We start from the raw sequence: 25640 nt of genomic DNA on the forward strand, positions 1-25640 counted from the left end.
TAACTGAACCCTTTCTTCAAATTTAACTCATTTAGACGTTTCAATTTCTTCAAATTTAACTCATTTAGATCATAAGACCACAGCTCTTCATGTGGAGTGTAGAAAGAGCTAGGCAAGTTACATATGCTCAAGGACATAGGTAATACCAATACATTAAAGTAAAAAATGAGGCTGGGGATTTAGTTCAGTGGCACTGCACCTGCCTGGCAAGTGCAAGGTCCTGAGTTTGATTCCTGGTATGGAAAAAAGAAAAATAAAATAAATAAAATTTAAAAATGCAAATGGATAACAAATATTGTGTGAAGGACAATTACACTGAAATATAATTATTTGTATTAAATTAAATCACATTAAAATTAGGAAGAAAGTATTTACAATCCTTTTTTCCTCCTTCCTATTCTGAGAGGACATCTCCCTTGTTAGACCTCAAGCTCTTGTGTGTTAACTGGAGAAATGGGTGTAGATGTACAAAGGCAGACAATGGGGAAGCTAACATGAGTTATAAGATTAAACTTAGAAAACATAAGACTAAATCTTTGTTATCTTGGATTAGAACACCAAAAATACAAGTGATTAAAAAACAACAACAACCAGATAAACTAGACTCCATAGAAATTAAACACATTTGTGCTTCAAAGGATACCACTAAGGAAACGAAAAGCCAGGGGGCATGACTATGATGGAGATACATTATATACACTGAACAGCCTCCCAAACACTGGAGTGGGGCCAGGAGGGTGATGGGGGGTGATTAAAGTATGTTATATGGATGTAAATATTTGTTAAAACACAACACGTATAATCTATATAACCAATATGCACTGATAAAAATGTGGGTGAAAAAAAATGAAATTCAAAGAACAGGAAAAAGCACTTGCAAATTATATACCTGAGACTTTTAATCAGAATATATGAAAACCTCTTACAATTCAATAATTAAAAAACAACTCAAAAACCTGTGTAGAGCGTATTACCAAAAGCGATCTATAAATTTAATGCAATCCCTAGAGAAATACCAACAATATTCTTCACAAAGCTAGAAAAAACAATCCTAAAATTCACACGGAAGCACAAAAGACCCAGAAGAACCAAAGGAGTCCTGAGCAAAAAAAGCAATGCTGGAGGCATCACAATACCTGATTTTCAAATTATACTACAAAGCTGTAGTAATAAAACAACATCAAACTGGTCCAAAAATAGACCTGTAGAACAATAGAATAGAATAGAATAGAAGACATAGAAACAAACCCATGCACCTACAGTCATCTGGCTTTTAACAATGGGGCCAAAAACACGTTGGAGAAAGATGGTCTCCTTAACCAACAATGCTGGGCAAACTGGATATACACATGTAGAAGACTGAAACTAGCTTCCTATCTCTCACCCTGTACTAAAATCAAATCAAAATGGATCAAAGACCTAGGTATAAGACCAGAACCATTGAAATTTCTAGAAGAAAACATAATCAACAAATGAGACTACATCAAATTAAAAAGCCTCTGCACAGCAAAGGAAACAATCAACAGAATGAAGAAGTGACTTAAAGGAATAAGAGAAAGGGCTGGGATTTAGCTCAGTGGTTCCACCACCTGCTCTCTGAAAGTGCAAGGACCTGAGTTTGATCCCTCATACCAAAAAAAAAAAAAAAGAACGACAGAAAAATCATTGTTAGCTACTTTTCTGATAAAGATTATATAAAGAACTAAAAAAACCAACCCTCCAACCCCCCCCCCAAATAACCCCATCAATAAATAGGTAATGAAGAGGCACTCCTCAAAAGAAATAGTACAGGGCTGGGGATTTAGCTCAGTGGTTCCAGCGCCTGCTTTGCAAGTACAAGGTCCTGAGTTCAATCCCTGGTACTAAAAAAAGAAATAGTACAAATGGCCAATAATTTAATCCAGGTTTGGGTTTTTTGTTTGTTTGTTTTTTGAGAAAGGGTCTCACTATGTAGTTCAGGTTGGCCTTGAACTCACTATGTAGCCCAGGCTGGCCTCAAATTCACAGCAATCCCCCTGTCTTAGCCTCCTATAAATGGCCAATAAATATATGAAAAAAATGCTCATCATCTTTAGCCATAAGGGAAATGCAAATCAAAATAACATTGAGCCAATAATGTCAAAATGGGCATGGCTGGGTGTAGTGGTGTATGCCTATAGTCCCAGCACTTAGGACACTGAGGCAGGAGGATCATTTTGGGTTCGAGGCCATATTTGATCTTTGATAACAAAAGCATATGTTGGAAGAAAAACAGCCTATTCAACAAGTGGTTGTGGAAAAAATGGTTATCTGTTTGCAGAAGACTGAAACCGGACCCATATCTCTCACTGTATACTAAATTAAAATAAAAACAGGGCTGGGGATTTAGCTCAGTGGTTCCGCTGCCTGCCTTGCAAGCACAAGGACCCAAGTTGGACCCCTGGTACCAAAAACAAAAACCAAAAAAAAAACCAGATCAAAGATCTAAACATTAAAACTATCGGAAGATAAAATAGGTAAAAACAATTGAAGACATAAATGCAGGAGAGGATTTTCTAAAGAGAACCTCAATTGCACAAGAAATAACAGGAAGAAACAACAAATGGGATTATATCAGACTAAAAGGCTTCTGTACAGCAAAAGAATCAATTAGTAGAGTGAAGAATGGGAAAAATTTTCCCAGCTACTCCTCAGACAGAGGTCTAATATCTAGAATATATAAAGAACTAAAAAAAAAATTAAAATAAAGATGTAGTCAAGAAATGAGCAAGAGAAATTAACAGATACTTCACAGAGGAAGAAATACAAAAGGTTAACAAACATATGAAAAAATGTTCAACATCTCTGGCCATTAGAGAAATGCAAATTAAAACAACACTAAGATTCCATCTTACTCTGGAAAGAATGGCAATCGTTAATAAATTAAACAATAACAAATGCTGGTGTGGCTGTAGTGAAAAAGGAACCCTCTTAAATTGTTGGTGGGAATATGAACTAGTAAAACCATTATGCAAATCAGTATGGAGGTTTCTCAAAGAACTGAAATTAGACATCCCATATGACCCATCTCTCCCTCTTCTAGGTATCTTCCCCAAAGAGCTTAAGGTACAGCAGCAGATGCATACCAATGTTTATAGCAGCACAATTTGTAATAGCCAAATCCTGGAAGCAGCCTGTGTACCCATCAACAGACAACTGGAAAAAGAAAATGTGGTAGCTATATATAATAGAAGACTACTCAGCTATAAAGAAGAACAAATTTGAGACATTTTTAGGAAAATATAACGTTGAGTGAAATAAACCAGACACACAAACTTAAATACCATAAGGTATCTCTCATAAGGTACGTCTCATTTGAGTGAGTACAAACAAAGAATAAAGGATGGACAGAAGGGGAAGCGGGGTGGATCTCTTGCAATAGGGAAGTCGTCCAAGAAAGCAAGGGCAAGGGGTGAGGAGGAGGGGAAGGGAAAATAAGTAGAATAAAGATATGTCATGCACAGGAACCTAATAATCTCAATGAATGTAAATATATGCCATAACATGAGCTATGATTAATAATATCAACAAGAATGAAAATCAGGATAGGGGAATTAGAGAAAGAGGGAAGGAGGTTGGAGGAAAGGGGAAGGGGATTAAAAAATGAAACAAACTGGGCCGGGGATTTAGCTCAGTGGTGCTGCCTGCCTCAAAAACACAAGGTCCTGAGTTCGATCCCCCGTACAAAAAAGAAAGAAAAAGAAAGAAACAAGCTGTGGTACGTACATGATGATTGTAAACTGCATGTGCTGTAAACATAGACTAATTAAATAAACTAAATAAAAAGTGAAAAAAATAAAAAAAGAACATACCCTGGGGGAGGGGTCAACATTGAGATTCCCTCTCACCTTAGTCAGAATGCCTATCATCAAGCACACAAAAAAACAATGAATACTGGTGAGAATGTGAGGGAAAAAGAACTCTTCTGTACTGTTAATGGGAATATAAATTAGTACAATCACTATGGAAATCAAGATTCTTCAAAGAATTAAAAATAGTATACCATTTTTTAAAGCTATACTACTCCTTGGTATACTCCTGAAAGAATTAAAGATAGCATCTTACAGTGATACATTCATACCCATGTTTATTGCAGTGTAATAGCTAAGCTGTAGAAACCACCTGGATGACCATTAACAGCTAAGTGGGTAAAGAAAATGTGGCATATATACACAATAGGATATTATTCAGCCATAAAGAAGAATAAAATTATGTCATTTTCAGGAAAATGGATGGAAAGTTAAATATTGGATGTTTCCTGTTATTATGTGTAATCTAAAAAAATGGAGCAATGACAGAAAACTAGAAGGTAGACTTTTGGAGATGAGGAAAGAGATTGGGGGAGGGGGAAAAAAGAAGAGGGGGGTTATTGGGATGAAAATAATCAAGATATATTACATGCATATACCAACATACCAAAATGAATCTCACTATTCTGTGTTACTAATATGCACTAAAACAAACAAACAGAAAACTGGGCAAAGAATTTAAATAGACATTTCTCCAGAGAAGACATCAAGTACCCATTAAGTACATGAAAAGATGCACAACATCATTAGTCATCAGATAAATAAAAACCACAATCATATACTACTTCACTCCCACTAGGATGATTAAAATTTAAAAAAAGAAAATAATAAGTGTCAATGATGATACGGAGAAACTGGAACCCTCAAACATTGCTGAGGGCACTGTAAATGGTGCAGACTTTTGAAAAATCAGTCTGACAGCCCCCCAAAATGTTAAATGCGGAGTTAACACAGGACCTAGAAATTCTACTTTTCGGTATATACCCAGGAGAATTGAAAATTTTATGTTCACATAAACACTTTTATACAAATGTTCACAGCAGCAGTATTCACAGTAGGAAAAAAAGGGAACAATCCAAATATCCAAATAATAATATTTGTTGAATAAACAAAATGCGACATATACATGTAACAATATTATTTGGCAGTAAAAGGAAGTAGTGGTATATGCTACAACCTGAATGGACCTTAAAGAGATCATGCTAAATGAAGGAAATGAGTCACTAAAAGCTTCCTTATATAATTCCATTTATATGAAATGTACATAACACAAATCCATAAAAACAGAAAGATAGTAGTTGCCAAAGGCTAGGGAATGGGGACTTTAAAAGCTATGGAGGTTCTTTTTGGGAAGATAAAAATGTTGTGAAATCAGACAGTGGTGAAATATGAAAACTACTGAATTTTATGATATGTGAATTATGTCTCAGCAAGCTTGTTGTATAAAACTTCTGTCAAAACAAGAAACTAAAGATTAATGTTTATAGGAAGAGACATGGAGAAGTGAGGAAGGGAATTAGTACTAAGCAGTGGAGGGGGTTGGGCATTTGCATACAAGGTGAGAATAAGCTGACCGGCACAAATGTGGCATTTTGGAGAAAGATGAGATGCTTTTAAAGCAGTTTTGCCGTAAGACACATGAGATAATTCCCCCTTTTCTTATTCCTATCTCTTCTCTTCCTTTACCAAGAAAACTTTAGGCTCAAATATATATGCTTAAGGATAACAACATTTTTTTTCCAGGTACCAGGGATCAAACTCAGGACCTTGCGCTTGCAAGGGAGGCATGGCGCCACTGAGCTAAATTCCTGGCCCTATGGATAACAGAAAGGTGAAAACTTCCAATAGTAATAAAAAAATACAGAACAGAGTATCATTAAAATAATGTCCTATTGGGCCGGGGATTTAGCTCAGTGGTTTCGCTGTCTGCTGCGCAAGTGCAAGGACACGAGTTCGATCCCCGGTACTGAAACAAAACAAAAAATAATGTCCTACTAGCTGGGTAGGATGGTATGCACTTGTAATCCCAGCAGCTCAGGAGCCAAGGACAGGAGGATTCCTTAAGCCCAGGAATTTGAGGCCAGCCTGGACAACACAATGACAGCCTGTCTCAAAACAATAAACAACAACAATAATAAAGTCCTGTTAATATGATTATTGACTTGGAAAGATGTTCACAAAATATTAATTGAAAGTAGCAAATTATAAACAGCACGTATAGCATGCTACACCCTCCCCATGCACTGATCCTGGGGAGCACTAAGCTATATCCTCAATTCTTTTAAAAGTTTATTTTGAGACATGGTCTCTCCAAGTTGTCTGGGCTGGCCTTGACTTTGTGATTATCCTGCTTTAGGTACCCGCATAGCTGGGATTACAGGCATGTACCACCATGCCTGGCAATATGACACATTTTAAAGAAAAAAAAAAATCTATGTGTGTGGAAAAAATCTGAAACATAATACAATAAAAAATGAAGGGTGTCAATTTCTGCTGAGTGATTTTGGATTATTTTAATTTTTTGTTTCATCTGTATATTCTAATTTGTATATATTATAGATACATAATTTAAGCAATATTTTTCTTTAAGGAGAGGAGTTCTCCTTACATAAGTACTAGGTTTCTCCTACAGTCCAGGCCATAATTCTAAGAACCGGATTAAAGGAGGACAGGGAAATTTCTTATACATATAGCAGTAATTCTAAGAGTACCCATGGGGTACAGCCATCATTGATCTTCAATTGGTATTCTTACCCCCTTTAAAGCACTATTTTCAAGAGACACTCACAAATATACATGTAGTAGAAGACTTGTGTTCTGGCCCACAGAACCATTGCTGGGATGTCCATGCAAAACAGTGATGCACAGAACAGAGAAACCTCATCTTCTAAACCAGGGGTAAGAACACATGCATATGGGAGGTGAAGGAGCCCTTGGCTGGAGGGTGCTGACATATGGGTTATTATATGTTTACATATCTGTCCCCCAGACTAGAATGCAGATCAGAGGTCAGAGACTGATCAGCTCTGTCTCTAGAACTTATTACACAGTGCTTAGAGCCTGACAGATGTTCAGCTATTTGTGGACTATTTTATTCATTAAAAATTGAATTGTTTGTATTTTCATTATTGAGTTGTAGGAGTTTTAAAACATTCTGAATGTAAGTCCTCTGTCAGAGATCTGTCGTGTGAATATTTTCTCTCAGTCTGTGGCATACCTATTTGGCCCCCCACATTACTCTATTCAATCTGGGTGGCCACAGACAGCCAGCAGAAAGTGCCAGGACACATTTGTCTCATGACTGTAGTGGAAGCCTGCTCCCCACCATGGCATTTTTGTTGTTGTTAGCAGAAGTTTTTCATTTTATGAAGTCCTATTTATCACTTTTTCTTTTTAGGGTTAAAGTTTTCTGTATCCTAAGAAACATTTACCTATCCCAAGATCATAAAGAATTTTTCTTTCTTTTCCAAAAGCTACATAGTTTTGGCTTTTACATTTAGATTATGTCAGATCTTACTTTAAGTGTCAAGCTCTTTTACTGACTGACTTCATAGTACTATTACATATTTTTGTATTCTGGAGAGGCCTTACTCCTTGATCTGCATACAACCAAGGGCAATGGCTGCCAGTGGTGCCTCCACAAATAATTCGAGTTGGCCAGGTACAGGGAAGTTCTGCAGGCATCTCATCAGGGTCTGTATTTGTACTTTATCTTACACCCTTCACATTTTTTTAGAAGGCACATTTTATGTATGTCGTATCTCAGTGATCCTCACACCAATTTCTTTATTTTAAAAAATAAGAAAAGGGACACCTGGAAAAATGAAATTACTAGATCATTCAGTGAATAAATAAGAGAATTTAGATGGGACTCAGGAATTCTAACTTTTTCCTTCATCAGTTAAGAAAGTACTGACAGGCTGGGCGTGGCTGGACATGCCTATAATCCCAGAATTCTGGGAGGAATGAAGTAGATGGATAACAAATTTGAGCACAACTTGGGCATTTTAACAACTTAGCAAGACCCTGTCTCAAAATAAAAAAGAAAAAGAATTGGGAATGTAGCTCAGTGAAAAAGCCCTGGGTTCAATCCCCAGCAGCCCCCACCCCTCAAGTACTGAAAGGATAAATATCATGCTTTTGACTTGATTTAAACATCACAGAAAACATGTTCTGAAAGCATACCTAAGACTTTTTTCCTAAGAGTAACTTGTCCTATATCCAGACAAGTCAATGCTGTACTCTGTAAAGGTGAAGAGAAATACTAAGAAGAGCTCTTGCCAGACTCTTTTTGTACCCTAATTAAATGGAGAGACATGGATGATGAGGCTGGAGAAGCAACAGAGGATCCAGAATAAGAAAACAGTGGAAAAATGCCCTCCAGAAGATGAGTCCTCTAGCTATGCCTACAGCATAGACAGAGGTGCAGTGGGCTCATCCAGCATGAAGTAATGAAGTCTAGCATGAGAGATTCATGGAAAGGTGTCTTTGAGATCCTTTTCCTGGGCCTAGTCCCAAATGAGTATCTCTTGGCCTATAATAATAATGCTATTTATTAGTGATCACTTATTGGGCCCTTATATGATACATGTACATGTATCAGCTTTAATACTACTATGTCATTTTCAAGTAGGCATAATCATTCCCATTTTACAGAAGAGAAAACTGAAGCTTAGAGTGTTTAAGTGGTATGCCCACAGTCACACAGCTATGGGATTCAAACCCAGGCTTGCCTAATTCTCAACTACCTTCCAAAGAAAACTTATAGGACTGCACCTTCTTCCTAAAGTCCTTATGATTGCCCTGCTGCTCAGACCAGCTGTTTCCTATCCTTCCTGAGTGGCCCCACACTTAGCCTTCATTTATATAGGTGAAGATACTCTCTATTTTCTAAACCCACAGACCCCTTGCTCCTACAACACTTGTTAGTCCTGCCCCTTGCCCCTCTTGTTCCAGTTCCCAGTCCCTATGTCCCAGCCCCATCCATGGTTCCCAAAGCTTCTTTCCTCTGCTCTGTGGTTCATATCCCTAGATGCTTCCTCGGAACTAATACACTCCCACAACTTTCCAGTGTATCCCTTAACCACATACATATTTGCACACTGTGGAAATACTGCCTCCCATTATCACACTTTGAATCTTCTACCAAGGTGGTTTAATGGAAATGGGAATTTAAGGAACTTTTCTACTCCTCAGCAATAGGACAACTCTGGGCAGGTACATTCCAAAAGAAAGCCTCTCCTGTCTTTGGACATCAGTGTCCTTCTGCTAGTCAAAGACCTCATTCCCTCTCTTTTTGGCCTCCTGAAGGAAGATAGGGAAGACAGTGGTACTTAGTTACTATTCTATAGAAATCTGACTTTGACTTGAGCTCCTGAGAAGCCTCCATGGGACTGATAGCCTTTTTCCTGACTGGGTCTTCTCTCAGGCAGGACTGAGGGAAAAGGGAAGGGTCTGGGAATGGCAGCTTATCTTATGCTTAGTTCTCTTCCTACTAGGAAGCTAAATCTGTATAAGAAGGCTGATTATAACAGGTCAGGTGCCCTGGGAATTACAATGACACCCTCTTCCTGTATACTGTAGGACATCTTGGTCAACATTCTTTTACTCCATTCTAAGGTGGAGCCCAGGGCTGGCTCCCACAGCACCAGAAGATATGGCATGTGTGTCTGTGTGCATGCATGTATGCATGTGGTGGAGGGAAAGGCTGCCCAGCTGCTCTTGAAAGCTGCGTGGATCTCTGCATGGTCTCCATCATAAACTTACATCATAAACTTATAGCTTTAGGGGTGTCTCCTCCCATTAAACCTTTGTTTCTAGATCTGACCCCTTCCACCCTGACTATAGAACGAACCTACTGTAGCTTCATGAGAAATGCCCAGAAAGGAAGGGCAGGCTCTTCTGCTTCTTGACAAATTAGCATAAATAGCTATTAGCCCAAGCCTCTGCTTTTCCACATCCTTGCACCACAGCCAAATGTATGCATGGATGAGCTTGTCTGCGCAGGCTCTCTCTCTTTCAGAAAGACAAAGCCAGCCCTCAAAAACTAGGGCCTAAACTCCAACCGGGATTCTCGGGCTCTGCCCCGCCCCTCCCCCAGCACCCGCTGTGCCATACCTCTGTAAGGAGCCTTGAGCTGGACTGGAGGCTCCTGTTCCTTTCGCACTCCCACCGAGCTCACCTTGACAGTTCCAGCTGAGGCACTGTTCCACAGGGCCACACTGGAGGAAGTGGGCCGAGTCCCTAAGATCTGATTTCTGCTAATACAATGGCATCCTAGCTAAGGCAGGGAGGCTGTGCAATCCCAGCCCGGCTCCTGGCTGCTGCCGCGGCTGCTGGTGCTGCGGTGACGTTGCTGCTAAGGGAAGGGGGAAGGGAAAGGAGCAGGCGTGCCCACAGTACAAGCTACTCAGCCTCCCTCCCCATCAGTCCCTGTGGGCCTGTTAGCCCAGGGAAGGAGGAGGGTAGAGAAAAGTCTACTACACAGGGCAGTCAGTGCTGCAAGATGGAGACTAAGACACCAAGGGAAAAATAGGGAGAGCTGGGTCTAGCTCCTCTCTTGTCCTTAAGAGTGTTAAGGAAGAAGCCTGGGCAGAGCCTGGAAGCTTGCTTGTTTGCTTCCTTCCTTCCTTCGGCTCCTCCTTTTAGACCCCAGCCAGAAACCTCTTCCTCCTCTTTTTCCCCACTCTGAATGATTCCCTGTTTTCCAGCTTTTTCCTCACACTAGCATTCCAGACTAACATCAGGGTGGGGCAGTGAGGCTGGGAGGGGATTTCTGAGGCCCTGAAGGGAGACTGCAGAGAGCAGCAGACACGTGAGCTCAGTCCCTGCAGATGCTGGGCAGGTCTCAGCACCAGGCTTCCTAGTGCGAGCACCTCCACAGGGAACTGTGGTGGGGTCTGCCTAAAGAAGAGGCAGGCAGGCTTCTGCACATAGGGCGGGAAAATGAGTTTCAGGACCACGTGGCTGCAGGCTTCTTTTCTAATACCCTGTCTAACTCAGTTCCTTGGATCTTTAGAGGATCAAGGAACACTCACATCAGTTTTTGGTCAATGCTGAATTTCAACAAAATAGGTTTGTGTGGAGGCAGGATCCATTTAGCCAGCCTGAAAGGCCAGGGAGCCCATCTTCCTAGGGACAGGAAGGCCCAGGGAGTGGTCTGCTTTAGGCCAGAGAAAAGCCTCAGTTGTATGGAGACCTACTGAGTCCTCTGCTCCTTCTCTACCCAGGTTCTGGGCCAGTTCTGTGGGAATAATAATACAGAAACCATAGCAAAAGCCAGTTGTACAGTAGATGGCTGCACTGTCTACCAGTGCCAATGCTTCCTACTGCTATCTTTGAATACAGAGATGCTCTCAAAAGTGGGGTTGGTCCTAAGCACTAGCCTCGCCTAAGGCTCCTCCCAAGGTTCACTTCTGTCATCCTTTGGTATCTGTGTGTGTGTGTGGGGGGGATAGTGGGGATTGGTTCCAGTACTCTCTGTGGATATCAAAATCTGAGAAAATTGCCAGGTGTGGTGACACATGCCTGTAACCTCAGCTAATGAGGAGGCTGTGGCAGGAGGACTGCAAGTTTAAGGCCAGCCTTGAGAAACTCATTAAAAATCATCATCAATTTATAAGAGAAAGCATATTGCCATAATTTTATCATTCCATTATATACAAATGCAAATTTCATCAGAAACTAAGTCCATACAAAATTTTAAATAAATCATGTGTCACTTAACACGGCTACTGCTCTTTTTTTCAGAACATGTTCATTAGAAAATGAATGGATAGGGCCGGGGATTTAGCTCAGTGGTTTCGCCGCCTGCTGCGCAAGTGCAAGGACCCGAGTTCAATCCCCGGTACCAAAAAAAAAAGAAAATGAATGGATATGCAAAATGTGGTATATCCATACAATGGACTATTACTCAGCAATAAAAAGGAATGAAGTACCGGTACATGGCACAATGATATATATTGAAAACAGAATATGCTTTGTGAAAGAGGATAAACACAAAAAGTCATATATTGATGGATTCCATTTATATGAAATATCCAGAGTAGGCAAATCTACAGAAATCTGCCTTCAGTAATATTTGAACTGATACAATTTTTAAAAAATAATCTGTCTAGTAGGGAATGTAGCTCAGTGGTGCCATGCCTGCCTGGCAAGCACAAGGTCCTGAGTTCAATCCCTGGTACTGTAAACAAACAAACAAAGAAACACCTGACATGAATAGTCATCTTCTCTCTAACGTTTTTCCTTTGGCATTCTTTTAGTTCTACTTTTTTTCCCTCTTCTTCTTTTCACTGCACTGAGCTACATCAGCAGCTGCTTTTAAATTTAAAAACATTTTTTTTTAAAGACAAGATCTCACTAACTTGCCCAGACTAGGCTTGAACTTGAAATTGTTCTACCTCAGCCTCTCTGAGTGCTGTGATTACAGGTATGCCACCACACCTGGCTCTAGTTCTACTTCTTACATTCTTCTTTCTTCATTCCCCAACCCCCCCCCCCCACCAGGTCCGGGGATTGGATCCATGGCCTCTGCAATAGCACTGAGGAGGATGAGTCAGGAGGATCACCTCAAGAGCTTGAGGCCACCAAATTCTTGAAATCTGGTGACGCTGCCATCGTTGACATGGTTCCAGGCAAGCCCATGTGTGTCAAGAGCTTCTCTGACTATCTACCTCTGGGTCGTTTTGCTGTTCGCAATATGAGACACAGTTGCTGTGAGTGTCATCAAAGCAGTGGACAAGAAGGCTGCTGGAGCTGGCCAGGTCACCAAGTCTTTCCAGAAAGCTCAGAGGGCTAAATGAATATCACCCCTAACACCTGCCACCCCAGTCTTAATCAGTGGTGGAAGACCGGTCTCTGAACTGTTTCTCCCAATCGGCCATTTAAGTTTAATAGTAAAAGACTGGTTAATGATAACAATGCATCGTAAAACCTTCAGGAGGAAAGGAGAACGTGTTTTCTGGACCATCTGTTTTCTTTTTGTGTGTGACAGTTTTAAGTTATTAGTTTTTTAAATCATTTTTCAATTGAAACAGCTTGACCAAAAATCTGTCACAGAATTTTGAGACCCATTAAAACAAAGTTTAATGAGAAACCTGTGTCTTTTGGTCAACACAAAACTTCAGTTCTTTATAACCGCTTTCTGGTGTTAACCCTGAAACTAAATGAAAATATTCTGATTGCTTCATATCTGGGAATTAGAGGGGAAGGTACTGTTTTAAGTAGTAAAGAGGTATGGGGGGGGAGCTGTTGATGGCACCAATTAATATAGCAACACTTTGGTATTCTGTAATTTATAATCTAGGCTTATAAAACATGTTAAATCTAAAAAATAAAAAAAAGAGTTTGAGGCCAGCTTGTGTTACATACATAGCAAGACCCTGATTAAAATAACAACAACAAAAAAATGTATTTAATTTTGAGACAAGATTTTACTAAGTTGCTAAATTACATAGGCTGGGCCCAAACTTTTCATTCTGCTGTTTCAGTCACACTCTGTTGAGATTACAGGTGTGCATGACCACACCTACTCTCTTCATTGTCTAATAAAAAAATACTGGAATTCTACTTGAATGCAGATTTACTGCAAGGTTCAGATCTGAAGTCTTCTAAACCTTAGCACTATTTTACCTTCCCATTATCTTTGCTGTTGATTTCTAAATCTTACATTCTTCTTCAACTCCCAGAATCAAATCTCAGACTATCAGATACTAAATCATGTCCCTATTCCTAACCTAATACAGACCTGCATTGCCTCTCCTCTGAATTAATAAACAGTCTTCTAACTAGTTTTCTTGTTTTCTTTCTGGCTTTCTCTTCCCTAGAATTACAGCTGTGCTTTTTCCTTATATCTCTTAATTTATCTTATATTTACACAATGTTCACTCCAGTACTGCTTAGAAAATTAAAAACAAACAGAATATTCCAAAAATCAAATAGTACTAACCAACTAAAAACAGAAATATTGTCCAATTAAATAGTGGTTTATCCATATACTATAATGGGATATATGGAACCATAAAAATTATGCTTACAAAGGAATGTTTAATGGCTCTGAAAAAGGCTTATAAACTACTAAAAAGTATCAAATTGTAGAGATACTTCTGTTTCTTATATTATTATGAAAAAGATATTATGGGAACTTTTCCACTGCAAAAAACTAGATCCTACATAACATACATTTTTTGTGTATGTGATACCGAAGATTGAACCCAAGGCCTCATGCCTGCTAGGAAAGCATCCACCACTGGGCTACATTCCTAGCTATATAGCATATACTTCTAAAAAGCATTTCATGGCTCACAGTGACTAGGGGAAATCAAGGCTACTCCCCAAACTCCCAGAATTTGACAAATCATGTGCTGTGGAGGAAGCAGGGGTTCCTTGTGGGCCAAAACCCAAAGTATCACTTCTGTTCTCATGGCAAGCCTAAGGGCTTATCTAGCATGTATGAGGCTCTGGATTCAATCTCCAGTACTGGGAGGTGGAGGGATAGCTCACTGGAAAGGTAAGGGAGCTAAAACCAAAATCCCTACATTAAGCTGGGCCCCTTGGAGGAGGTCCAAGTAATACAGGGTTGGTGATGTTCTGCTTTTAGCAGAAGTGGATGCAAATCTTTGAAAGAAAAAAAAATAAAAAAGAAATGACCAGGCAGATCTAAAAAAAGAATCAAATGTGAGTGTAAGAAATTAGAAATGTAACTATTGAAATAAAAATTCCACGGCCAAATTTAAGAGCAGATTAGACAAAGTTGAAGTGAGAATTAGTGAACTAGAAGATAAAGTTGTAGAAATTACATCAACACAACATAAAAAGTCTGGAAAAAAATTAAAGAAATGTTAAAAGATAAGATGGACTGAGAAGGCTTAATATATTTCTCGTCAGAATCCACAGCAGAGAATCCAAAAGAGGTAATACTAAAAGAGATAATGGCAAATAACATTCCAGAAGTGATAGAAAACATGAATCCATGAATTCAGGAACCACAGCAAACTTTAATTTGGATTTCATAAGTAATTATTTAAATTGTGTATCAGTTAAGTTTATTTGAATGTAATATATTTAATAGTTACAAGATGATGTAATATTGACATGTATGATCCTGGGCCAGTTACCTAGCCTTTCCTTGCTTCCATTTCCTATAGAATGGTAATAAAAATAATATCTACCAAAATTTTAAAAAATTCATTAAATGAATCAATACTATCAAGCACTTGTAATTATGTTTGACATATAGGAAAACTCAAAGAATTGTTTTGGGTTTTTTTGGTACTGGGGATTGAACTCGGGACCTTGTGCTTGCGAGGCAGGCGCTGGAACTACTGAGCTAAATCCCCGGCCAAAACTCAATAATTGTAATATTATTACCAAGGGATAAGATATTGGTTCATACACCAAAGACTCACAAAATATGGTTATATAGCACTGACTAAAATGGAGGAATAATCTTGGGTATATCTAAAAAGATCAGATATTGGTCCTTCTTTGCATACTTCACTCTCAGCATCCTCCACTCTCAGCATCCTCCAGAACCCACTATCTGACAACACAGAGATCCAGGGCTGGTGAAAATAAAACAGATATAACTATGACCATTGGTTACCGAGCACTTCTTTGCCTAGACCAGGCTATTTTATGGCAAGTAATTAGGAAAAACAAAATCTGGGATCTGGAGTCTAAGGAGATAGCACCTGCTATAGGGCTGAAGAGTAGCCTACTCAAAACAGGGTCTCAGTGCTCTGTGAACTAAACATTTTATAGACATTTAAAGCGTTGTTATTACTCTTTTAAAAATGCTCAAATTTCCCTTTTCTCAGAGTTATCTTAACTTTTCTCTTAACTTAAGGGGGCCAAAGAAGAAAAAAATCTGTTTGGGACTTGAGCAGGTTGCAGTAGCAAAAGAACCAGATTCTTACATGAAAAATTTCAAAAGAAAGATATGAATCCATGACAGTTAAAGTTTTAAAAAGTGGAGTAAGGTATCCCCCTTGCCATCTCTCAAAAATTTCAACAAAAATAGCAAAGGAGAATATTAGAAACAAAAAATGGGAAGGGCCAGGGATTTAGCTCAGTGGTTTTGCTGCCTGCTACGCAAGCGCAAGGACGTGAGTTCGATCCCCAGTACAAAAAAAAAAAAGGTACCTACAGAGGGAGATGCCATCCAAGATGCAAGTAGACTCATCCCTGAAGAATCCTAGAAAGGTTCAGGAATTGGAGACCAAATATTCTGAAAGTAGGGGTGAAGTACTAAACAAAAACTGGGATGAACTGGGTGTGATGGTGCACACCTGTCATCCCAGCACTCTAGGAGACTGAGGCAGGAGATTAGAAGGTTTGAGTCCAGGCTGGCCAACTTAGCCCAGTTCACAAAACTTTGTCTCAAATTACAAAATAAAAAGAGGGCTGGGGATGTACACACACACACACACACATGCACACGCATAGTGATGCTGGTTAAAGTCTGTAAAAGAAGCAATTAGACTCCCAATCTCCATCGTCGAGCCCATATTATCAGGAGATGACACCTCTTCTGTTCCCTCACGGAACTAGAGATTTATTTTCTGGAGAAATTCATGTGGAACTGCATTAGACTTGGGAAACAAGGCACACAGAAACAAGCAGAGTGAGGAGTCAATCTGGAAACTGGAGTAAGTGAAAATCTCCATTATACCATTCCTACACTCCTTTCTACTGTTTCAGGAGAGTACCAATAGCTAGGCTACTTACTGACTGACCCTGGTCCTTGGAAGATTACTTCTCTGCAAAAATAGAATTACTCCAAAGGAAAGATAATCAGATAGAGACTTTCAGGGGTTCTTCTATAAAAAAGGCAGCTTACTGTAACTGCCCACCAGAAAAGGTCACCTGTTGATATATCAGTCAGGTTTTTAATGCTTCACTCTTAAATACAAATCACTAGTCAAGCAAGGAATACCAGATTTTTGAGGAGAGTCTCTAATATAAAGAACAAAGAGTATAGCAAAACATAAAATAGGAGTCTGGGAGAAATAGATATAGGTAGAGAAAGAGAAAACAAAGTAAAACAAAACCAACTTATGAGGTTATTTTGTCACTTTTTGGATGATACTAACTTTGAACCTTAAGATAGTATCTGCCAGGCTTCTCCCCTATAAAATCATCATGTTCTCCTTGTCACAAGCAATCTATGAGGGGATTACTTTTAGACTGTGTAAATATCCTGTTCCCATCAAATTTTCATCCAATCTTTTTAGCACCCATTGATAATTACTGTCCAAATTATTTACTCTGATGATTGAAAATTGATAATTTTTGACATTTTATTAGTTGGCATTTTAATATAAGATTTTCCTTCCTTTATTTTGTGTAAGTATGGACTCTTTAAGAAATTTATTGGATCATAATCTGTTACTGATTTTATCTTTAGATTATTCCAGATTTGGAACTATTTGGCTTCTTTTTCATTGTGAAGACCTTTACTGCTATATATAAATCTCTAACTGTTAAATATTTTTGAATAATTTTAGATTTATGGAATAGTTACAAAGGTAGTTCAATGTTTCTGTACATCTTTCAATTCCCCTAATGTTAGCATCTTCCATAATCATGGTACATTTGTTAAAACAAAGCTATTAACACTGATTAATTATTATCAACTAAAATTTCAGACTTTATTTGAATTTGGCCAAATTTTCTACTAAATAGCTGTTTTCTGACTTTATACAAAACTTAATACATTATAACTTTTATGAAACATGTTAGTTTAAAATAGGGCTGGAGATTTAGCTCAGTGGCACCGTGCCTGCCTTGCAAGCACAAGGTCTTGTTTGATCCCCAGTACCAAAAAAACAAAAAAACCAAAATTAAGTCACCTCCACCCCCACGCAAATGTGTTCTGAATGTTGCAGATAAACAGCTTTTGAGGTACTCTTAAGTGTAGCATAACAGAGAAAGAGATCTGCAGTTCCCACAGTCAGAACACGAAGTGGTTGTGGAAACTGTCTAGGTAGGTAATTCAGAGGAAAAGCAATCAGTACTAACAACAAAAAATGACAAGATGATGCAATCCTAATAAACTTTTGTCCCTGTTTTTTCTCTGTAATCTACTGACTTTTCACCTCCTGGCTACTCTTGGAAATCAATAGGAAGTACTTTTGTTTGTGTTGACTTAGGTGCCTGCTGCTGCAGCAACAACCTGTGGTTGGTCATGTTTTCACCTCAGACTGATTGGCTGATTCCAGTTGCAAAAATCAGAAATGCTCAAATGAAACAAATCAAAATAAATAATGATAAACTATACTCTTTTTACAACATAGTGTTTTTTAGTTGTTTTTTTTTGGTACCGGGGACTGAACTCGGGGCCTTGCGCTTTCGAGGCAGGCGGTGGAACCACTGAGCTAAATCCCTGGCCCATAATAAGCTATACTCTTTTCTTATCTAGAACTATCCAGAGGCTATTGGTTAAAATGCTCTTGTGAACCAATCAATCAATCAATCAAGCCATGAGTCTATACTGCATTCTTGATATGTGGCACTGGCTGGATGTTCAGAGGTAATAGTCCTTACCTGAAGGACTCAGTAATTTTATTAAAATCATTGTCAATGTGTCTCTGGAGGGGGGCAGGGCAGCAAGGAGCCTGTTTCATGATGGGAGACAAAGGTTAAAACAGTAGCTTCAAAAATTTTTAGCCCTAGGGCTGGGGATTTAGCTCAGTGGTTCTGGCACCTGCTGCACAAGCGCAAGGTCTGGAGTTCGATCCCCGGTACCAAAAAAAAGAAAAAATTTTTAGCCCTAATAAATAAAACAGAGCTACTCTGATTGCAAGAAGGAATGCTTCAAGTCCTATGTACTCCCTTTCCTCATGGTGGGGCCTGGGAAGGCACCTCCAGAGGATTCTCCAGTTTAGAGAATTCTGGAAACCTCTGGGCAAAGGCTGAGGATGGTTTTGGGGAGTGAAATAAATGATTAACTTACAGAAACCATCTCTTTGGGGATGGAGTATTGCTTAGTGATAGATCTCCAAGAAACAAAAAATCAGATGTGTGAGAGATCATCTACACTTCTCTTTCTTCATGGCTCTGAAAACAAGTGTTTGTGTTTTTCTGTGGTACTGGGGATTGAACTTGGGACCATACGCTTGCGAGGCAGGTGGTGGAACCGCTGAGCTAAATCCCTGGCCCTTGAAACCACGAGTTTATAAAATATTAACTTTGTTAATAGCAAACTTAACTTCCCAGAACAGAAATAAACTTTGTGCTTTATGGGAATTCAGGAAAGTCATCTTGATCCTTTAGCCCCTGTTAAGGTTCTACAAAACTAGAGGACATGAAATGAGACGGAGGCTCTGAATTTCCTACAAGACAAGTATTTCTCTCTGAAATACACAAGAGATGATGAAAGAATGCTGAGATTTAAGAAATGATGGTAGTAGTGATTCCTGTGGGTGTCTGGGGCAGAGTTGCAAAGAGAACAAACAAAGCTGTTAGATGCCTCAGTGCACCTGGCTAAGGCCTCAGGCTTCTGATTCCATAAATGGAACGGCAGCCAACGCCCAGGAGGTCATTTGTCTTTCCTTGGGGCAGAGTGTGGCTGCTTCTAGCTGAGAAAGCTACTGTTCCTAGCTGGCTTTGTGTTATTTTGGATGCCAAGCAAGGCTGGCCAACATGCTGGGAGTGTGCTAGAAGGGGCCTAGCCTAAAGGGCTGTCCCAGACGCGCCAGCTGCTTCCTTATTAGGCTTCCCTAATATAGCATCCTCTTTCCAAGCACAGAAGTTGCTTTGCTTTTGGCTTCTTACATATGTTGTAGAGAAGTTCAGCTAAAAGTCCACTCCTAAAAGTCAATTTACAAACACTCTGGAAAAGGCTCAGCTCTGAAGCAGAATGGGCTCTTTTCTATGACCACTTGGTGTCTGTACACTTCCTTTTTCCCGAACCTATCTTCTCCCTATGTACTGGAAATACAATACACAGGCACCTTTAAAAAAACAACACTGACAGCTATGTATGGTGCTACACACCTGTAATCCCAGCTACTTGGGAGGCTGAGGCGGTATGATTGCAAGTTTGAGTCCAGCCTCAGAAACTTAGTGAGACCCTATTTAAAAAAAAAGTAGAAAGGCCTGGGGTGTAGGTGAGTGGTGCCTAGCATGCACAAGGCCCTAGGTTAAATCTCCACTACCAACCTATTTTCTCCCCTAAAAACCCCACTGACAGAATAGCTGGGGAAGAACATTCAAGAGGTTCCAAGCCTTTTACCTCTTAGGCTCAGCAGCGCTTTAAGTTCCCAATGCCCAAATTTAATGAACAGACTGCAGCTCTGGGAAATTATGCCCATGAAAATAAGGGGAGAAGCCACTGGCCCTTCACTGTGCTCAGTCATTACCTTTATTACATAAAAATCTAATAATGATAAACTTACCTTTGTCTCAGGGTTTCTTTGTGCTCAAAAAGTATTATATCTAGAAAAAAACCTTTTCTTTTCCACTGATCTAGCCAGTAAATGTTTTTCTCCATTAGGCCAACCATTTGACTCCCTCCTTAGCTCAACTTGTAACACCTGTTTGGAGGCAGAGACCTCACTTAGATGACCTCTTGACCCCTTTCAGGCCTAATTAGACACTAAATCAAATTAAAATCTGAAGCCCCAGGGAGGGGTCCTAGGCAAGGTGTTAATAAATACCCTCCATCTTGCCTTTTTACATTCCAACATGAACATACAGACACATTACACACACACACCTATACTCTCAGGTGCCTGGCTTCTAACTGCTTCTAACTGCTGGCTTCTAACTGCTCTAGGTTATAAGTTTCTAGAGATTGAGAATTTGCTGTAAATCCAATTTCTTTTGAGGCTGTAGGCTGGCAGAGAAAGAATGACTATAGGAATTAGGGAAGACTGAGTTCCTACCTTGACAGACTGAATTCTTCAGATGAGGGGACAGAGATTGCAGCCGTGAATGAGGCCCACATGATAAAGCCTCTCAGTGTTAGGTATAGGTGAGTACTGAGGGAGCAGGACTACCAAGAGCAGAGACAGTGCACCAGAGGAGTGCTGAAAGCTTTGACACAGCTTGCTTTGGTTGGAGGATGGCTCTCAAGTATATATTTGCAGGAGTAAGTCAGCAGGAACAAAAAAGGCCCCTAAACTGCTCCTTGCCTGCTCAGTGTGGTCAACACCTTGCTTATCCTTTGCTGTTCCTTTTGGCTCCTGGGCTCCAGGAAGCAGTCAGTATTCTTTGCTCCCCCTTTCCCTGTACAGCAGACTGAAGCATGCAGGCTGGTAAGCCGCTATCCAATCAGTTTTTCCAAAGCTGTAAATAAAAGGGCACATATGCACAGAGAAGTAGGCTATGAGAAGAATCTAGATTGAATTACACAGCCAGTTGTAGGGCCAGAGTGGGGGAGGCAGGAGAAAGAGGGGAAGGAAGCCTAGCTGCCTTTCAAGGAAATCTTTCCATTCAAGTACACCCTTCCCTCAGCACAACTGCCAGAAGTCATCAAAGCCTTGCTCCCCTAGGGAGCCAAGTTCCAATCTGGCCATGTTCTGGACAGTAGGGGCTCGGTCCCTGAGACTCCTTCGTGGGAGTCAAAGCTTTCTTCTGGAGGTGCCTTATCTTCCAGTAGACTTTAGGGGATGGTCTCAAGAGTCCAGCTCACTGTACTTGGCAAGAGTACTGGGGTGGAGTCACTAGCAAGTGGTAGCAAAGAGCATTTCTATGTACCAATAACTATATTTGCTTTAGTTATAAGACTAAAGTGCTGGGTGTGGTAGTGAATGCCTATAATCCCAGCACTTGGGAGGCTGAGGCAGAAGGATTGCCAGGAGTTTGAGGCCAGCCTGGACTACACAGTGAGTTCAAGGGCAGCCTGAGCTACATAGTGAGACCGTCTCAACCTCCCCCCAACCAAAGACTAAAGTGAGCAACAGAAAGTTTAAAAAACAGTTAGCTGGAGTCTGGCTTGGTCCTGGGGCTTCAGAAGCCTACATTCTGTACTGTTCAGATCATGGGTTTGGTGTTAAAATGGGCCTGCATTCAAATCTGTCTTATGACTTTCTAGCTAAGGAACTTTGGGGTGCCTTTTTTTTTGGTACGGGGATCAAACTCAGGACCTTGCGCTTTTGAGGGAGCAGCAGTACTACTGAGCTAAATCCCCGTCCCATAAGGAACTTTGGGAAGTCAGTCCACCACTCAAACTTGGTGTTTTTTTTGGTACCAGGGATAGAACGCAGGTCCTTGCACTTGCGCAACAGGTGGTGAAACCACTGAACTAATTCCCTCGCCCCACCACTCAAACTTTGAGTCCCTTAGGTGTACAACTATCATGACACTTTCCCTCAAAGGCTTGAGGTAGAATTAAAGACGATATTATATATAATACCTAACACATGATAAGTATTCAGTATGAAATTATTATTATTACTACTACTACTATTGTATCTTTGGCAGAGGACCAATGGAGTCCTTTCTATTCTTCTTTCCTAGTTTCCAGAAAACCTAAAGGTTCCAGATCAAGGGAATTTGCAAGCAAAAAATGCTGGGCATGGTGGTGCACACCTATAATCCCAGCACTCTGAGACGGTAGGGATTGCAAGTAGATTGCAAGTTTGAGCCTAACCTGGGCAACTGGATGAGTTCCTGCCTCTAAAGAAAAAGTGAAAAAAGGTCTGGGTATGTATCTCAATTCTGATAACACACACACACACACACAGAGGCTGGGGTATAGCTCAGTGGTAAAACACCTAGTGGGTGTGAGGTCCTGGTCCTGCGCTTAGTACTATGGGGCAGGGGTGGAAAAAAAAAAAGGAAAGCAAGTCATATTCCTTTTTCCCCTCCCCAGTGTTGGCCTGAATCAATTATGCTATGGCCATTACACTCTAGACTGGTTGCTGGCCCTGGGAGCCTCAAGCTTTCCTAGACCAAAGATACTACTCCATCTCTCATATTACCTGTTGTAGGGCATACTCCCAGATTGATGGTGCTTTTCCTGAGTCCCAGATCAGATCCCAGTAGGTGAAGGGGAGGAACAGTCTGATCCCAAGATGGCAGGATAGGTCTGTCCAGGCTGTTGTCTGCCCATCACAGCTGCCTGTGAGACTATAGACTAATAATAGCAACTCTGATGCCAATGGATTAAGACAGAACTGTAGGAGGTGTTTATTTTTACACTCTGGCGTCAGTATCAAGTTCTACTGCTTACTGCCCAAATGTAGGGCAGCTTCCTGCTATAGGAGTGGCCTGAGGCTTCTCCAGGTTGCTAAGTTGGATTCTGGAGGAAACAAGCTTTGTTAAAAACAGTTCTGTAATAACAGGATCAGGGAGGAGGAAGGGAAAAAAACCAGTTTTCATATCCAGCTGTCTAGTCCCAAATCTTTGGGACGAGCTGGACCTCAAATTGAAAGCTGTTGCTCACAGCATTTTCTTGAGTCAGGAAGACCTTGTACAAAAGATCTGATTCGTTGTTTTGGTCAGGGAACACACATATACACACTCATGAATTAGTTGCATTGAAATGATCTGAATGGCTGGGCATGTGTGGTGGTGCACACCTGTAATCCCATCACTCAGAAGCTGAGGCAAGGGGATGGACACATAGCAAGATCCTATCTCAAAACAAAACAAAACGAAAAGAAGGAAGGGAGGGAGGGAAGAAGAATGAAGGAAGGAAGGAAGGGAAGAGAAAGAAAGAAAAATAATCTGAATAAAATCAAAGAAAGACTGCCACTTAACTAACCTTGTCACAAGTTGCAGACTGTGCAGTGAGTGCTGACATGAAAAAGGAAAAGTCTGTTTGACAGAGTTTTATACGATATTTCAGACAAAGGATGGGTTAGACTGGTCCTCAATTCATTTGCATAGTTTTTAGCAAGCACATCAAATTCCTTGAAAATCTGCGTCACCAGAGCTTCTTTCCTAGACGTGGGATAGAACCACCAAGAAGCCAGCCCTCATCTGGCCAGGAGCCAGTGCCCAGATAATCTCTCTTGAAATCTCCTTTATTCCCAAGGCCTACAGAATGAGGTCCCAGGGATCTTACATTTTGACCACAGCATCTGGAACTCTACAGTTGTTCCAATCGTCTCCCCAAAGGCAGCACCTGATACGGATTCCTACTTGACCCATCAGGCAGACAGCAGTGTGAGAAGGCTGACAGCTGGACAGCTGATGTAAATAGATGCAGACTGGCCTACTGTGGGGCTATGTGTACAGTAGATTTCTGTGGAATGACAAAAATGTACCACACACCAGGTAGGAATGTTGAAGTGAAAAGAAAGTCGCCAAGCACACAGTAACAGTGACTGCCTCATCCTTCTGCCTGTGACTGACTCATAACTACTGTCAGTGTCACAACATACTAATACCTTAAGGAGCAAGGGTTCTGGCAGAAGGCAAGCCAGGGAATCATTCATTCAATACATTTTTTCCTGTCATTCAAGGCTTATTCACCTGGTCATCGGAACAATGTAGCTCCAGAAACAACCAGATTTGATCACTTGTGATAAAGGGGTTTGAACTCAGCTCCACCTGGAAGCTACCCATGCTAGGTTAGTGGCAGGATGCCCAAGGATAACAGTACTTTCATTTTTGGCTTTTTCTCCTACTTGCTGGGTCATCTGGGGTAAGCTACTTTTCTTCTTAAACTCTAAGTTTGGTTTATCACCTGGAAAAGGGTTCAATTGTATTCATCTTTTGGTAATGTGGCATGGAAAAAACCTGAAGAATAAAAAGAAATAAGAGGAAATTTAAATGCTATTAAGTCTTTGGACTAAATATTTCAGAAATATAATTGTCATCTATGCATATAAGTAGAGAGCCCTGGCCTTCTCCTGAGTTTTCCTGTCTTCTAGGTCACAGTAGCCATGTTGGGAAGTGGGCTTGATTGTCCACAGAAATTCAGCATCCTTCTTTGAAAACTATAATCCTCACCTCTGGTTTGAGAATAGGCAAATAGGAATCTGCTTACCTAGATATAAGTATTAATTTCTACTAATGTGTAATAAAGAAGGTAGAACATGCAAGCATTTATCCCTTGCTCTATCTAGGAGTCACAAACCTCATTCTGTATGCAGAGGCTCAGGACACTGATCTGAGGCTTGTACCACACTGATACAATAATCAGCAACAGGACTCACTGGATTTAGTCTAGAGGCCTGAGAAAACAGTGTTAATGAAGGGACCTATACCACTCACTGCTCAGAAAGAACAAAGGCAATACTGTAAAACCCAACACAAGCCTTTACTCTTTCTAGCCCAATAATTCCACAGTATGGGTTAGTTGGCCAGGTCTCCAGAACTCTTAGAATGGAGAAATAAAAATCTATTCTTCATTGATACTAACATTTCTTTTCTGCCAGTGCCTACTCTGGGATTCAAAACAGATATCTGAACATGCGGCAGGGTTCAGCAAGGGCCTCTAGATCGGGAATCAGCAAACTCTTTGTAAAGGGCCAATCAGTAGCTATTTAGGCTTTGGGGGCCACATAATTATGCCATGGTTTTTTTTTTTACATTTTTACATTGACATATAAATGTAATTTATAATTGTATATATTTGCACAATTATTATAAAGATATTTATAATTGTATACATTTACATGGTACAAAATGATGTTGATTTATGAGTGCAATGTAGAATAATTAAATCAAGCTAATTAATATATTTAGCACCTCACATACTGTACTTATCATTTCTTGTGGTGAGAACATCTGAAACTTATTCTAAGCAAGTTGGAAATATAAAATATAATTTTTTTCTTTCTTTTTTTTAACAACCCTTTAAAAATGTAAAAACCATTGTCAGTTTGTGGCTCACACAAAAATATTCTGGCATGC

General features: G+C 40.1%; 1 protein-coding gene across 4 annotated transcripts in view; it reads right to left on the reverse strand.

Annotated features, from left to right (window-relative positions):
- The window catches only part of Rusc2 (RUN and SH3 domain containing 2), a 63576-nt gene that overhangs the window by 15573 nt on the left and 22363 nt on the right, over positions 1-25640 (reverse strand). The window contains exon 1 of one of the 4 annotated variants that reach the window (XM_004873950.4): positions 9945-10546. The exons of 2 other annotated variants lie outside the window; for them this stretch is intronic. The gene's annotated coding sequence lies outside the window, so the exon portion shown is untranslated. Of the gene's footprint in view, positions 1-9944; positions 10547-25640 lie in introns of those variants that run through there. One more of the 4 variants, XM_087184291.1, reaches the window with a different exon arrangement.

Source organism: Heterocephalus glaber, unplaced genomic scaffold (genome assembly GCF_053883595.1).
Source record: "Heterocephalus glaber isolate CG9 unplaced genomic scaffold, H.glaber_assembly_v1.0 deba00001481, whole genome shotgun sequence".
In the NCBI taxonomy this organism is placed as follows: Eukaryota; Metazoa; Chordata; class Mammalia; order Rodentia; family Bathyergidae; genus Heterocephalus; species Heterocephalus glaber.